Consider the following 16351-nt stretch of genomic DNA (forward strand, 5'->3'; position numbering starts at 1 on the left):
CTCCCCCCAGGCTCCATTTTCTGGCTTCCCACTGTCTTGAAAATGGCAGGGAGGAGGCGGAACGGGCACGCGCCCGTTCCGCCTTCTCCCTCACCCCCCGTGCCTGGTGAAATCACGCCGCGTGCCACACGTGGCACGCATGCCACGGGTTCGCCATCACGGGGTTAGGCTGTGACAGAGCCAATCAATAAGCATTGCGCCTGAGCAAAATTTTGAACTCTGGCCTCCCTAAATCTGACAGAATGCATTGTGACACACTATACAACAGTTTGCCTATCGCATTTCAATGAACTTTTGGTTTAGAAATGGATATGCTTCCAAACAACAAAATATCTTATCACTTGCATAGAAGAGGCTGCTTTAGAAAAGTGTGACCCAAATTAACACAGAATAGTATAATATGCATATGCTTGAGATAAATGTCAGCTACATCTGTATCAGAACCTTTTTTTGCCCCTCTCAGTTCTTGAAAGCCAAACATTCCCTGATCCAATACCACCAGAAGATTCATCCATCCCTGAGTGATCTCCATTGGGCACAGTTGTCATGACAACTATAGCCACTTTTACAGTTACTTCAGCTCATTAGGACTGAAGAGATATTGAAGACTATCCACAAAAGTGGCTGCAAATGTATATGAAGATAATAAGGATGTAAGGGAGCTTCATGGCTCTGATTTAGCCCAATAGACCATCTAGGCTAGCAGTATTCTCTGTTTTTTGACAGACAGTTACTCTCTAAGGGTTTGGGTAGATATCTTCCACTGGTCCAATTACTGGAGAGCCACTTAGAACATTCCGCAGATTCAAGTGATTAAGGTTTTGAAATGCCCAGCACTGTATGCTGCATTTTGGAAGGCCAAAGATTTCCTCCTGGCATGCTTTCATAAAATCATTGAACCATAGAGTTGGAAAAGACCACAATGGCCATCCAGTGTGACTCTCTATCATGGAGAAACACACAATCTAAACACTCTGAACATATGGGAATCTAGTCTCTGCTTTCCAATTCCATATGGGTCTGTCTGTCTGTCTGTCTGTCTGTCTGTCTGTGTAAGTGAAACAATCGAGTGATACTGTCCGTAATCTGATGTGGTAAAATCCAGAATCCTGAATGAGTCACACATTCGTAATGCAGGCCACATATGAGCAGTAGGTGTGGGAAGAACCAAAAATAAGCATGACTGCCCCCTTCCCCCTCCTTTCTTTCTTCAGTGATGTGCTGGAACTAGAGTTTGCAGGACCAATGCCACAAAATTTTAGGATTATCAGGGATTGGGATATCACCTTCCAACCAGACTTCCCTCTTCCCTCTGAATTTAGCTGCAGGGTTGAAAGCCGAAAGGAGGGAAAGTATTTTCCCACAACAAAACATTGTCAGGAGCTACCTCTGCTGTACCATAAAGTATCCAGTTTTAGCTTTGTTTTGAGTGCAGAAGACTCATTAGCTTTACAAAAGACATGTTCTTGCTAAAGGTGAAAACTGGTATAAATTGTTTTATTTTTCATAGAGATTATGCAGACACCTATATTTTTGGACTTTTCTGTTGAAGGATGCTATCATGATGAGTTACTGCATTTTAAAACTCACCACTACACCAACTGCCCTTCTCCTCTTCTCCCTTTCCCTCTCTCACCTCACCTAGTGGACTGCTTTACAGAGCCCAGAAACCTGCAGATAACTGTTAAATGTTTCAAATAAATAAGTTCTTGTTTATTTAAAACATATCTTAGCCCATATCATAAGATCTCAGAAGAGTTTATATTAAAATCAGTTTCAACAATGTAAAATATAACACAATAAAAATGTAAACAATAAGAATAATTTAAACATTCCATTTATTAAACAATTGATCAATTTTAAAAGTTAAACTGTATTGCTGTTGTTGCCGTGTGCCTTCAAGTCATTCCCAACTTATGGCCACCCTAACTCAAACCTATCATGAGGTTTTCTTGGCAAGACTTGTTCAGAGGAGGTTTGCCATTGCCTTCCCCTAAGGATGAGAGAATGAGACTTCCCCAAGGTCACCCAGTGCATTTCATGGCTGAGCTAGGAATCAAACCCTGGTCTCCAGAGTCATAGTCCAATACTCAGACCTCTATGCCACACTGGCTCTCATTATGTATATATTATGTATATAGATTTGGAAGAAATCATTAAGGGCCCAAGGCTCTTATAAAAAGCCATGTTTAAGCTTGGCATCAGAACAAAACCAGGGATGAAGCCAATCAGGCTCCCAAGGACAGGTCATCCCAAAAGTGGTATGCCATGCTGTAGAAGGCTTGTCCCCATGCCTTTGTGCCAGATGTTGCTCACACTGGTGAAACAAGGAGCAGATCCCAATCCTCTGGTAAGCATATATCCTTACCATTCAACATTTCACAGATGAAAACTGGGTCATGTGATGATGCAACATCAAAGTGTGATCAATAGAGCAAATGTTACCAGTGAGGAAGAACACTCAAGTTAGAAGAGGGTGCAGCAGATTGCTTTTGCCTGAGCCTACTGGAAAAGGTAATACTCCATCACCTCATCTCTTTTTCCCTTCTTGATTGCACACTGCTTTTGGAATTTGAGCCTCACTTTGTAGCAACTGAAATAACCTGAAGGCAAAGTGGGAAAGAAGGAGGAGGAGAGAAAAAGGGTAACATTTTAAAAGTAGCTGGAAAAGTAGGATGACGGGGGATTAAGCTGAAGTGTCCCTGCCAGACTAGGTATGGAGGGTATGCATCAGACTGACAGATACGTATACAGCTCTAGGCCACAGGTTGGCATATCTAGTCTAGAATAGTGCTCATACAACTCCCCTCATATATTTACTGGATATATTGGGTCAGCCTTGCTTTTGATGACTCATCCATTAGACATTTCTCTCTGGCAACTATACGGAAGGCATTAATGAGAAACCTCACTGTTTCAAGGTAGTAGCTCATGCCTACAGAACAAAGAATTAATTTGTCTGTTCCTTGTTGCTGCAAGTCATGAGATAACTGCATGATGGAAAACTTTGGAAGGATTTTCCTTGTGTGGGTGGGATAGACAGAATCTAAACTGTTGCACTGGCAGAGAAATTAACTAGGAAATCCAAAGATTTACAGGGAATAACTAGGTTTTAGGAACTAGGTTGAATTCCCTATATGGACCTCAGGAAGCAGTCAGAACTTTATATGAAACCCATTTCAGTGCCAGACACTAGTAATGAATTTCACAGGATCTATCCCCCTCCCCATTTTCCTTTTAGCCTTTTAATAGATTGAGATGATTATTCCATTCTGCAGATGTGATATTTGTTGAATGTTAGTAATGTTATATTAACAAAATTAAAACTTGTGCAAATATAGGACTTATATACTCATGTATAAGTCTAGAAATTTTAGTCAAAAATTGACCTAAAAACCAGTCGACTTATCCATGGGCCAATGTAAGTACTTCACTTTAACTCTTATTTAAAAAGGAACCATCTTCTGGTGAAAGGCAAGAGCACTGAAAGTACTGACTCTCTCTACATTCTCATCCATCTGGCCTTTAGTGTGAGCACAAACAGTTATGCCTCCAGGAATTTTATAAGTTATTTGGCATAGTTTTTTCTGTGCTTCATTCTTTACATCCTTTGTTACATGCTCCTAAATATTATTCTTGACTTATCCACAAGTCATATTAAAATCCATAATTTTGGAACCAAAACCAGAGCTCAATTTATAGATGAGGCCAACTTATAGTCAAGTATATGTGGTATTTACTTATTTATTTCTGAGACTTATATCCTGCCTTTCTCCTAAAATGGGATTCATGGAGTCTTTTTCTCATGATCCTGTGATAGCTGTGCAAGAAAAATTATTAATACAGACTTTAACTGAGCATTCATAATATTAAATAATCAGGAATCCTGGGCCAGCACAGTTCCCAATCACATGGATGAGCCCTAATATAGAACCCTCTCATGTTGACATGAAGTGGGGAGGATGGCCAACAAGCACACTGGAGTGTTGCCAGTCTTGCCAAATCATATATTCTCTCTCTCTCTCTCTCTCTCGTGTGTGTGTGTGTGTGTGTGTGTGCTATAAGACCCCTTTGCATACTGATTTTCCAGACTAACATGGCTATGTCTTTGAATCATATATTCAGGGGTGTAGGTACTGAGTGAGGGGATAAAGAATGAGGTATTGCCCCTCCAAAGGCGCATTTTCCATCCAGACTAAAAATTTCCTTCAGTCCCCAAATTTCTAGCATTACAGAAAGTAAAACACTTAAAACTTGGTAACTTTGCCTGCCACTTTTCTTTGGATACTTAGGCTCTATTTTTAAGTGTTCAGCTGAAGTTAACTTTCATTGGTGTGCAAAACTCTTACTGGATAGGGGACAATGCCCTCATCTTGTCCACTCCATAGCTATACCCCTACATTCATTGATGTGGAACATCTGCACACTCTGTTACCAAGTTTGGTTTTATATAAAATTTTGGGTACATGCGGTCTGTGCTATGACCCCTGACTGACCCCATTGAGGACCCGCCATTAACCTAAAAGAGGAGAGACCACGTAGGCATCTTGCCCTGCAAAGGCAGAGCCTTAGAGAAAGAGCTAAAATTGGGAAATTCCTCAGGAAGTCTTGGAGTGGCCAAACCAGATTTGCCTCTGCTAGCCCAAATAAAGACAATAGCCTTGGCTTCTCAGTTAATGAGCCAGTGATCAGCTTAATGGCTCAGCAATCAAGTTGGCTGCCCTTCCGAATGGTGTCCTGACCTAATGCATTGTGCAACCCATTGCTTGCTCTTGGCTTAACAATGCCCAGGCAATCAACGCCTTTGTCTAGCAAGTCCCATAGCCCCCAGATATGTTTGGCCCTATATAAACCCCTGGTTTTCAGACCCTCCTTGGGCTTGGGTTTTGGTTAGCACTGAGTTCTCTGAGCCTTGAGCTCTGCGGAAATCACTGCCACCGGGTTGCCAGTTAGCCGGCACCAATCTGAACTCTGCTCCCAAGTCTCCGCGGCCTTCCTTTCCCCACTCCCGCAGCCGTGAACCACAGTCCATCCAAGCTGCATCCGACTTCCAGGAGAAGACGTCTAAGGCAGTATTCCCCAGTGGTGCCTCTCCTTCTCAACCTACCTCCCGAACTCACCCTTCCCCTGCTATAGCATTGAATGTATGTGCGCATGTGTATCCCCTTTTGCTGTGTGGTCTTACTTGTGCTTTAATAAATGCTATTAGATTAATTGCACCTAATCGGTATCAGTCTCTTTCTCTTGGGGGTGGACTAGGAGACCTCTGGTATACACATAGGGACCTGATCCTGGCACGTGGTGTTGTTAGGGCCACCTCTCGACTAAATTTGAGTTAATTAAAAATTCCCCTAATTCGATCCTTCCTAACAACGCCTTAATTTTTCCAAGAACGTATACTTCCACAGTGGACAGCAAGGAACACTCCAGTTGCTATTGTACTCAGCAGTAGCCCTAGCCAACATGTCCACAGATAAGAAATGTTGGGAGCCATCAGTGGATCAACAACATCTGGAGGGCCACAGAATTCCCATATGTTTTTTTCCTGAAGATGGCACATGTACCATCTAAAATGGCTGTTCCAGTCTGTTAAAAAAGAGAGAGACAGAGAGGGCAAAGAATTGCTGGGTGAAAATCAGAACTGTATGTTGAAATCTGTTACAAATGTGCATAAATAGCATCCTCTTACAGAATATTTAAATTCTACAGATAACCAGTAGCAAACACTTCACATGTGATTAAATTATAAATAACAGCAAAAGAGCATTCAGATTCTACAGCATTACTCTACTTTGGCTTCCTTGAGTTATCACCTAGCTTTAACAGAACTGGGAAATGCTTTACCCAGTGTATGTGCACCTATGTATGTAAATGGAAGTGTTAAATATGTATTTTTAAGCATGCTCTAAAATCCAGGCTTTGCTCTATATATCAAAGGTTTCATTTGCAATGTCAAGTAGTACTATAAAAATGTACCTGAGGGAGAAGGATTCCTTTGTCTTACACAAGCAAAACATTAATTTCTACAGCAGAAAAACAAACAGCTTGCTGTCTTATTTGGGAGCTTATTTTGATTAACTTGACTGAATCTGTTGATGTTTGTGTATGTGTTTTTTAAATGACACTTTGATATATGTAATTTTGTAAATTTGAATACAATCCTCTTGCTGAAATTCATTTTGCACTAATTAGAAATGCCATTCATCTTGAGCTAATTAGATATTAACTTGCATCATTTAATCATTGTCATTCTGAAGGTTTGAGGGAGGGGAATTTGAGGGGTTCGTCCCATTTGGGACAGAATTCACTTCTTCCAGCACTTTGCTGATATCACACTGCCTAATATTTTCAGGGGGGGGGGGGTTAATAAAATGAGTCAAATTTTGGCATAAAATTCCCTGTGTAGGCAAAATGGCATTGACATTATGTGCTCAGCAACAGCTCCTTCCAAAACAGCCTAGGATATCAGCATCTGCTTCCTGGGCCTGGCATTTGATCAGGGCGGCATATTGTTTTCTATCTATAAAGCTCAAATCAGAATTATTTATCCTCACTTTCACAGTGACTCAGAATCAGGATTATACCCAAAGGTTTTGAAACACCCACTGCATTGCATTCCATGCAGTTTTTGGCTGTGGTCCTGTACACACTCATTTCAGAGTAAGACACACTGAGCACAAGTCAGACATACTTTCTAAGCAAATGTGGGGCGGAAACAGACAGGCCAAAATAAAGCTATTTTGGGTCACTTTGGAGGTATGCTATTTAAATGATGCATGCATCCTAAGAGGCCGGAAGCAGCTTCTGGCCTCTTAAGATGTGTGCAACATTTAAACAGCATACTTCCAAAGTGTCCCAAAGCAGCTTTACTTTGGCCTCTCTGTTTGGGCCTGTGAATAGGATTGTGCTGTTAATGTCACAAGCAGTAAACCAGAAGTGGGTATATAGGCTTTCCCTATATTGGGACAATAATTCCCATCAACTTTTTTTTAAAAATTATTATTATTATAACAAATCCTAAAACAATTGATTCTACATAAATTAAAGGATTATTATACTCCATCTTCATATTACATTCCATATTACGTTTTGAAATTCAAAATCCTTGCATGATTTCTACATAAATTACTTCCTGAAGTTGTCCCAATCATTGATCTTATAAATTTACAATTACTTGTCTTATTTTCCATCCAACAAAAAGAGTCTATATCATATGCAAATAATGCAATTATTCCCATCAACTTTTACCATTGCCCAAGCTGTTGGGGTTTATGGAAGCTGGAGTCAAACAACATCTGGAGATTCATAGTATCTACTATATCTTATGATAGGATTATCTGAACTATCTCTTTCCAGGCTTAAGAGGGGCCGACTCTTTCTTGTCCCCTTCCTTCCTTCCTTTTCTTCCAGACTCCCTTTTAAGGACTTGTGCTTCTCTTTCACCAATGCAGTCCACATGAAGAAACATCATCAATGGCTACAGTTCAATCTGGAGGGAAGTCTCAAGTGGAGTGCCATAGGGTTCTGTCCTGGGGGCCAACACTGTTTTTATAATGACTTATTTTTATAATGACTTTTGAGTAGATGATGGGTTAGAGGGAATCCTTGCCAAGTTTGCAACTGATACAACACTGGGAGACATGAACAGAATTCAAAACGATTTTGATAAACTAGAAAACTGGGCTGAAACTAAATGAATGAAATTCAACAGAGATAAATTTAATATTCTGCATTTAGGCCACAAAAACCAATGCAAAAAGACTGATCCTAAGGTACACTTCTCCACTCAGCTCTATGCAACTAAACAGGGCTGGTGCTAATACTAGCCCATGAAGCTGCTGCTTCAGGCAACAGATTTGGGATGGCATAAAAGCTGAATCAATTGTTTTTATTTCGCTTTTTTTTTTTTTTTTTTTTTTTTTTTGTAAGTTTTTGCTGCCACAGAGCACAGAAAAAAATGCTTGTGGGGTTTTCTGCCTCACCTTTGAGAACTGCAGAATAGGACTTGGTTGTGCGAGGGTTGCATTTGCTCCACAGCCTCAGGTAGCAAGATGTCTTAGGCCAGCCTAAAGGTTGATATGATGGTATTCTTCAAGGATGTTGTCATGTTTTAGGTTGGGTATTTTGGACCAAATTACACTTTCAAGCCTCTGATTTCATATATGGATTGGCTTGGATTCAGAAGGCTATACAAACAGAATAACCTATTAGCTAAATTCTAAAACTGTGTGAAATGAGTAATAGTCAGCTTGGACAGAAGCCAAAGTCAGAAGTGATCTCAGAGGCGGCACTTTCCATTAAAGCTGACACCATAGCAGTACCACAAGAGTTGAAGCCAGAGCCTGAAAAAATTACTTTGTATATTCTGGGTGCTGTGGTCCAAAAAACAACAACAACAACGCTTTTTTTGAACTCTCAGCCAAGCCTCCTAGTTTCAATAAAGACTTCTTTCTCTCTCAGCGAATGCACTTACCTGCAATTAATCAGTGCCTCAGTAAAAGAGTACAAGAATACTAACCTGCTTTACAAGAAAATACAGTTGGTCTTCCATATCCACAGATATGTTATCCATAGATTCAACCATACACAGCTTAAAAATATTCAAAAACATATACATTCCAAAAAGCAAACTTTGAATTTTCCATTTTATATAATACCATTTTAGTGTATTGAACAACCATGGATTTTGGTATCCACAGGGAGTCTGGGAAATAAACCCCAGTGGATAAAAAACACCCACTGTACAAAATACAGAAAAGAGTGACACCGTGTGGATTTTGGATTTTGCTGTATTTTGCCACATGGCAAATAAGGCTACCCCAAAATATTTGGATTTAAAGGAAACTGTTTTACGTTTTCTAATCTTGTATTAGCTATGGCAGTAGCCCCATAGCTTACTGTGAAAGAGCTAGTGTTGGATAGAAGAAGGCAATGGTAAACCTTTCACCTGCAAATCTCTATGTTCAGTCAACTCAAAATGAGATGCTCAAATGAGTATATTACACTGTCTGAAATTCTAGTGAAAATCTGGCTTCAAATAAATTAGACACTCAGGGGCTTCAAATCCTACCTGAAAAGCAGTAGCACTCAGCAAGCCACTTAGGGAAGAAAAACCCAACTTTGAAAAGCAACTTGCTACACATGCCTGAGACCCAGGCTACATCCAGGCTGGATTCGGTGGCAAATTACATGAGCTAGAACCCTGCTGCCTCCCAAATTAGAATTCAACTCAGGAGAGGTAAACTGGGATTTTGTAGTGGTGCAATAAACTCCCAAAGCACATAGCAACAAATAATGACAGCCACCTAAGCCATATCCCATCGTAAAGGTGTTCCACTGAGTTTGGAAAATCAAAAGCAGCTGCATTTGTATACAATCATAAGACAACATTTCTCTTCATCTGGAAAACGACTGTAATTTTTTGTTATTTTTGTAGGCGCAGGGGCTGTGACCTGGTCCAAGTGTGGGCTTTTGCTATGCCTTGTACATCTGCCTCATGCTTTGTGGTGGGTGCTGAGAAGACAATGAGGTTTACAGGAACAGAGTGTGGATTTTACTGTGAACTCAGTGCCTTGTGGTATTCAGATTTTATTTTGAAATATAGCTAAAAAGATAAATATTTGGTTTCTTCTGGGAACAGTAAACTGTGTTTTTCAGTGTAACTAAACTACTATATTTTTGTTCCTTGATCTGCAAGTGTAATCAGTTATTTTTAGAGGTAACTTTCAAAACTCTGCCTCTGACTACTGTAACTTCCTATTATTAATAAAAGCAGATCTAGCTAAATGTTCCATACATTCTTCGAAATCCTCCTACCCATTTCAAGCTGATTTCTGGCTTTGAATTCCTTTCTCTGTCACTCAGCAAAATTACCAAGACCACTTTCAAAATCCTAGCTGTCTTTCTTATGTTCTTTCAGGAGGAGATTGTTTGCAGACAGTCCTCTGCAGGGAGCACATAATCTTGTCAAAAAATGTGTTTCCAGGGTTGTCAGACAGTACTCTGTAATCAGTTTCAGTATTTGCTTACAAATTCATGGCAATTTTATTTTCCATAGCAAACAGAATAGTTCCTCCTTTTTGATTGATTGGGCAATGATCCAAAGGGGCTTGTTTTATTCACATTTCACTCAGGCACAGGGCTTTTTTTTCCCTTGAAATTTTCATTGCTGTTATTCCAATCAGCCACGGGGTCTGTGTGATTTTAAATGCTAGCATCATCTGCTCTCGTTACATATCCTCCAACATTTCAGAGAGGAAAACTGGGACACATGTGGCCATCTAACATCAGAATGTAGTCAAGAAGGCAAAAATCATTACTGATGAAGAAGGCACAAGCAAAAAGAAGCTGCAGTTAGCTTTTGCCAGAACCTACTAGGAAAGATCTGTAGGAAACAGGAAGAGAGAGGAGAATGAAAGAGTTTTAACATTAAAATAAATGGCTGTGGATGTGGCAGAAGTGAAGTAAAGATTCTGGAGATACTGGAATTGCTTTCTTGCAATGGAAAGGGCAGGCAAAATGTACGATGAAAGAATAATAGTCCATTGTTGTTTCCCAGAAGCTGTTAGCCAGAGATACACTGCCCTTGAACCTGGAAACTGCAAACATATAGTATGGATACATTTGCCATGAATTGGTCTTATCCCCTTTCAAAGTCACCTAGTTGTTAACAGATTAAATATAGCAGGAGAAAGCTAGCTTTCCCACAGCAGGTTTCCATGCAAGGCAAAATCCTGACTTTCTGGATCTTATCAGGCACCCTCCATACAAAGAGAAAATTCTCTACTTCACACATTTGTGCTTTATGTGAAATGAGTGGCTAGAAGCTGAGAACCTGAGATTTCAGGCCAAAACCTGAGACCTGGTGAACTAAGTACCTGGTGATATTGCAAGGATGATGTTAAAAGGAGCAACACCTGGTAATATCAGTAAGGATGATACATCAAATATTAACCACAGTTGCACAGAGATGAACAACAACAGCATATATAGTGCAGAAGAGATCACTCAAGCTCTCCAGCAGAAAATTTTGAACATCTCAATGAAGTATGAAGCCCAGGAATTCATGGAAGTGATCTATGACAAAGTGGTATGAAACTGATATAAACTGTATAGTGCAGATGCAGTATTGGAGGATAATGTCAATCCATTAATCACCTAAATAATCCTGCATTTTGTGTTGTTGTTGTTGTTTCATCGCATGCCTTCAAATTGTTTCCCACTTGTGGAGACCCTGAGGTAAACGCATCATGGTGTATTCTTGGCAAGATTTGTTGACAGGGCGATTTTACTTTTGCCTTTCTCTGAGGCCAAGTGTGACTTGCCTAAGGTCAACTATTGGGTTTCCATGGTCAAGTGGGGATTAAAACCCTGGACTCCATACTTGTAGTCCATTATTCAAACCACTACACCATGCTGGCTTCCACATTTGATTTACTGATATATAATCACCCATCTTGAGGTGTGGGTTAGCAGAACAATAAATGAACCTAATATTAGTCTCTCCCTTTCTTTCATTCTGTTACAGTCAGGTATATGCTTTACTCACCAGCGTCTAAAAAGGCAATGTTATCACAAAAATGCCTTATAAATTAAGATTCTAAATCCAACCAAAACGTGCATGCACACCCCAGCATAGAAAGAGCTGGCAGCCATTCTCTTTCTATTGCTTTGTGTACTGCAAAATGCATTGTTGGAGATAAAATGAGGATGTTACCAGCAGATTTACCTACAGATATGGATATAGATGCAGATGTAGATATATAGCATGTAAAAACCTGGTTGAGATGGTTGTTTCCAAAGAAGCTATCTTCAAAAAACAAAAGGAAAGATAAACAGTGTGCTGAATTGAATCATCACTGTACAGAGATGCTCGTGAGTATAACTAGAACTTAGTCCTCTATACAGAAGTGTTTGTTTTGTTTTTTTGTCTTGGTTTGCTTACATCTTCATCCCCAGAATATACATGATTGGTTTCCTCTCTCTGATCAAACCCATTCAATATTGATAAAGCAAACTTACTCAAAGAATTAGCAGAAGTTAATTTGTGGGAGAGGATACTAGCCTGAGTGAAAGTTACATATAGAAGCTTCCTAATAAAAGGCCAGCCTGTTTATCCAGCAGATTCTGTATACTCCACAGATCCAGGCTACAGCCAAGTCATGCAGATTCTTTCTTTATAATCTCGTCAGAATTCGAGCATTTCGTTCTGTTTTGAAGGTGAAGACTTTGGTGCAGGCACTAGTGATATCAAGCTTGGATTATTGCAACTCATTGCTAGTGCGTCTTCTTATTTCCCACCATAGTCTCCTAATCTCTGTGCAATGATTAGCGGCCAGGATCATCTTCTCCTCCCATCACTTTGATCATGTTACCCCCTTGTTGTTATCCGTCCATTGGCTCCCCACTCCTTTCAGAATCCGATATAAAATTCTTCTCCTGACCCTTAAAGCCTTTCATGGCTTGACTCCTTCTTATTTGTCAGCACTCATCTCTCCTTACCACTCTCCATGTGCACTGAGATCTTATGACACCAGTCTCCTGACCCAGCATAGGATCTCCTCCTCCCCTGTTCAAATCCGCCCCTTCTCCTGTGCTGCACCTCATGCCTGGAATCTCCTTCCCACACAACTAAGAACTATTACTTCCTTGGCTAATGTTAAGGCCAAATTTAAGACACTCTTGTTTAGGGAGGCATTCCAAATTACTGGTTGTTAATCTGCTGCTTACTTTGTCTTTACTGTATACTAGTTAGTATTATTTTAGAGATATTTTAATCATGCAATGTTGTTGTTTTAGATTGTATGCCGCTTGGCAGGTTTTTATTCTCCCCCCCCCTATTTTATTTGACCCTACTATGTAAAGCGCTGTGCAAACTTTACAGTGCTCTATAAATAATAATAATAATAATAATAATAATAATAATAATAATTTATTAGTAGTAGTATTTGCATTGAATGACATAAAACCAACTCTTCAGGGCCAGCCTTACCACAAGATGCCAGATGATAAGAAGGGAACAAAGGGAGAAAAGGTGTGTGTGCCTTGCAACATGCCCTATGTGTCTTTAAGGGCTATCAGGTGTAGCAGAAATCATTCTTCCACTGTGTTACTTGATATATGATTCAACTGTTTCTCCATGTCACTCTTGCACCATTTTATCTTTTGCACAAGCTCTTGGACCAGCACTTTCATGGTCTTAGATGCAGAAGGATCTTGTCCATCCCTGCTACTTGAAATCCTTCTAACTGGGGTAGTCTGGGATTGGATTTGAAACCTTCCAGGTGCAAAGTATGTGCTCTCTCACTGAACTGTTGTCCTCCCATGTTTTACTCAACTAAAGGGTTTTTTAAAAATCAGTGTTACAGATTAATGGATGAAACATCACGGCTGTAACCAACATCATTTAATGTAATGTTTTATTAAATTAAAGCCAACAAGCAAAAAAACTATTTCCCTCTATTGTTTGTTTGCTCTTTAAAAGATTAGCTTAATAAGATACCAAATGTTACCAGATAAATAAAGGACATCTAAACTTGGGCTGTCTTTATGGTGTTCCCATGGAAATAAGAATTCATCCCCTTAAAACAAATGACTTTAATGATTGGGTGCTTACAGATGCATAAAAGAGAAAAATAGAGAAAAGGACATAAATTACAAGCTATCTGATGATGTATTGTTGCCCTCTGCATTTAGGGAAGAAACAAAATGCACTTGATGCAGCTTTGAATTTCACCAGACAGGTCCTGCTGTGTCAAAAGAGAGGAGAATTGCAGATTTATTTTTATCTTGAGCAAAAGTAGATTTGCAAATCAACCATTTTTTCCCCTATGGAAGAAAATTGCTAATTCTAAACAAACAAGCGAAAAGATTATTTATCTGAAAGCTATTCTGTGAATATTGTTATGTATTCCTTACTTTCTTTAGTAGTGAGAGGTTCCAGGTTCAATCCTACAGGGTTTTGTTCTTTCACATAAGAGACAACTGAAGACTTGTGATGCCCTTGTAATATTTCCCAGATATGTAAAAGGGCATAATGGAGGCAAATCAATTTCTCTTGCCAAGTAGCACACATGTATCCTTCAACAAATTTCTAGTCCATAAAGCAACTTGTTATACTTCATAAATCTTCACTTATTCAGATTCCCTAAATCTTCAAATTGTAAGTAGTACAAGAATTAGTCCTTCTCTGAACACATATAAATAAACATTCACAGAGAAATTAAAGACTGGCTTATTCAAGATATTAAAGCATCCACTCCTCCAAGGCATCAGACCTGAGACCTCTCACTACAGTTTAAGTCTCTGCTGTTAGGTCTGAACATTCATTTTCCCCTTCTACGAGGGTTATTTATGTCTGGAGCTTCACAGTGTGCAGACATGATAAATCAAAGTCAGGAAAGTTATCTGTGTGAGATCTTTACACACCTTCAGGAGTTACCAAATTCTAAATGAGTTTCTCTTAAATGATGGCCACCTGCCAGACCAAAGATGTACGTGGTGAGCTCTGTTAAAGGGGAAAGAAGTTCAAAGAATCACGGCATGTCCAAGGAAGAAATAAGAAATCGGTACTTCCCTACCAGGGGTGACAAGACTTATTTCAGACATATGGAACCAGTGCTGGTTTCAGCCTGTGGTTTGTAGATTATAGCAAAGCCTTTTATTGTGTAGAATATCCATAGAAAATATGGATCACTTTTAAAGAAATGGATGTGCACAACTTTTGATTGCAAAGCCTGATGCAAAAGATATAGCCAGGACAAGAGGCCACCATGAGCACAGACTATAGCTGTGGTGACAAACCTATGGCATGCATGCCCTGGCTGGCATGCAAAGCCATCTCTGAGGGCATGTAGCAGCCACAGCAAGTAGGGACAGGGCATGCATGCTTGGCCTGGCTCCTTGTCATGGCTCAGTTTGCCTCAGGAGAACTGGGCTGCGGCAAGGAGAAGCGGGGAGGAGTGTGCAGCCAACCTGGCTCCTTGCTGCAGCCTGGTTCTCCGATGGAAAACTGAGCTGCGAGAAGGAGGGGCAGTGTGCAAGCCCTTCTGGGTGGAAGTTCTGCCCTTCTGGACAGAAGCCCCAAGTCGCCTGGGCAGAATCCCCACCCCTTCTGTCCAGAAGGAAAACACCTTGCTATGCTATGGGATTCTAGAAACTGCAGTTTTGTAAGGTGTAATGAGGCCATCTTTGGGATTTTCTTGGCAAGATTTCTTCAGAGGAGGTTTGCCATTGCCTTCCTCTGAGGCTGAGAGAGTGTGACTTGCCCAAGGTCTCCCAGTGGGTTTCATAGCCAAGGTGGGATTTGAGCCCTGGTCTCCAGAGTCACATGCTCAAACCCCTGGCTCTCTTTGTTCTTGTTATTGTGCTGTGCCTTCTGTGCTTTATTATGTTGTTGTTGTGTGCCTCTAAGTTGTTTCCAACTTATGGCCCAGAGCACCCTCCCTTCCTTCTGAGGGCTAAAACATGTGTGCCCACTGCACCCATTCCTGGAGATGTCAGAGCTGGCCACAGTGGAACATCCTGTCTGGATTACTGTAATGCGCTCTATGTAGGGCTGCCTTTAAAAAGTGCTCAGAAACTGTTCTGTTCCAAAGAACTGCAGTCAGGTTGTTAACTGGAGCTGATTACAGGGAGCATACAACTCCTTTGCTGCAACAGCTCCATTGGCTGCTAGTTCATTTCAAGGCACAATTCAAAGTGCTGGTTTTGACCTTGGATCCAGGCTATTTAAAGTACTGTGGCACATTACAAACGCGTGCATAGTACACGCTCTGCCGTACTAGGGTTAGGAAGAGCCGTTTCTTCCTCACGGCTCCCAACCCTAGTATGCGTGGAGCACGTAAGAGATGGTGCCGCTCGTCCACATGGGGGCCGCCATCTTTACGTAGAGGATGCTCTGCATCCGCACGTCGCACCCCTGATATGACGCCGCAAGTGCGTGACTAGCGCCTCGCGGCGTCACATCCGGGGCCCAGGAAGGAGCATGATTTTCGCGCTTCTTCTTTGCTGCGTCCGGAAACTGCGCCGTTTGGCTGCTGCGGTTCCCGGATGCAGCAACCGGCGGCGGCAGCAGACCGCCACTTTTCAGCGGTCTGTAACCCACCTGTATCTCCCTGTACAAGCCCATCAGAGTATTGAGATCAATGGGATAGGCCCTCCTCTCTCTCCCACCCTCTCAGGCTCATTTAGTGGGAACAACAGAGATGTTCACACAGCCTCAAACTAGCACAGTACCTTCAGTTTCTCCCAAAGGTGGTAGAATTCAAACACATAGCCATGTTAGTCTGAAAAATCAGTAGGCAAAAGGGTCTTGTAGCACTTTTGAGACTAACTGAAAGAAAGAAGTTGG

General features: G+C 40.8%; 1 protein-coding gene across 6 annotated transcripts in view; it reads right to left on the reverse strand.

Annotated features, from left to right (window-relative positions):
- Positions 1-16351, reverse strand: part of LOC149311767 (diacylglycerol kinase iota-like) — a 303704-nt gene that overhangs the window by 195589 nt on the left and 91764 nt on the right. The window lies entirely within an intron of this gene.

This window comes from Sceloporus occidentalis, unplaced genomic scaffold (assembly GCF_023333645.1).
Source record: "Sceloporus occidentalis isolate IW3139 unplaced genomic scaffold, rSceOcc1.0.p SCAF_5, whole genome shotgun sequence".
Taxonomy (NCBI): Eukaryota; Metazoa; Chordata; class Lepidosauria; order Squamata; family Phrynosomatidae; genus Sceloporus; species Sceloporus occidentalis.